We start from the raw sequence: 1,043 nt of genomic DNA, 5'->3' as shown, positions 1-1,043 counted from the left end.
AATAATAATTATTGATCATCGCACAGTCAGCCAGATGTTCAGACTGGATTTGGCATTTTTGTCTACCTATTGAGTTTTTCCCAAGGACCTGGGATAGGCAGATGTGGATGTTGGATGGTATTACAGATCTCATCACAAGATGGAAGCAGTTCCTAGTAAGGAATAATAATAATAATAATAATAATAATAATAATAATAATAATAATAATAATAATAATAATAATAATAATAATAATAATAATAATAATAATAATAATAATAGATCATCGCACAGTCAGCCAGATGTTCAGACTGGTTTTGGCATTTTTGTCTACCTATCAAGTCCTTACCAAGGACCCGGGATAGGCAGATGTGGATGTTGGATGGTATTCCAGATCTCGTCGCAGGATGGAAGCAGTTCCTAGTAAGGCCACCTTTTGCAAATTTGTCAATGCCATTAGTCAATTGCAAAAGGCGGCATTATTATTATTTTATTATTATTATTATTATTATTATTATTATATTATTATTATTATTATTATTATTATTATTATTATTATTATTATTATTATTATTATTATTATTATTATTATTATTACTATTACTACTACTACTGGTTGGACTAGATGACCTCCAAGGTCCCTTCCAACTTCTTCTTCTTCTTCTTCTTCTTCTTCTTCTTCTTCTTCTTCTTCTTCTTCTTCTTCTTCTTCTTCTTCTTCTTCTTCTTATTATTATTATTATTATTATTATTATTATTATTATTCTATTTGGACCCGGTTCCTGCATCTGGGGGGGGGGGTTTCCTCCTACTGGGAGGACCCGGTTCCTGCAGACGGGGGCAGGGCAAAGCCGGGAGGATCCCGGGCAGGAGACCAGAGGCGGCGCGATCCCCTCTTTCCGCCGGCGCCTCCGCGGACTTCCCATTGAAGGGGCGGGGTGTTCCCGTGACGTCACGCGCCCTTCGAAGGCGAATGGAAGGCTGCGGCAGAGCCCGCCGGTGACGTCACCCCCGCGCCTTAGCCAATGGGGTGCGCGCTGCGCCGCCTGCCCGCTGGGCGGGG

This window comes from Vipera berus, assembly GCF_964194415.1.
Source record: "Vipera berus genome assembly, chromosome: 1".
Taxonomy (NCBI): Eukaryota; Metazoa; Chordata; class Lepidosauria; order Squamata; family Viperidae; genus Vipera; species Vipera berus.
Note: the sequence above shows the minus strand (reverse complement) of the source record.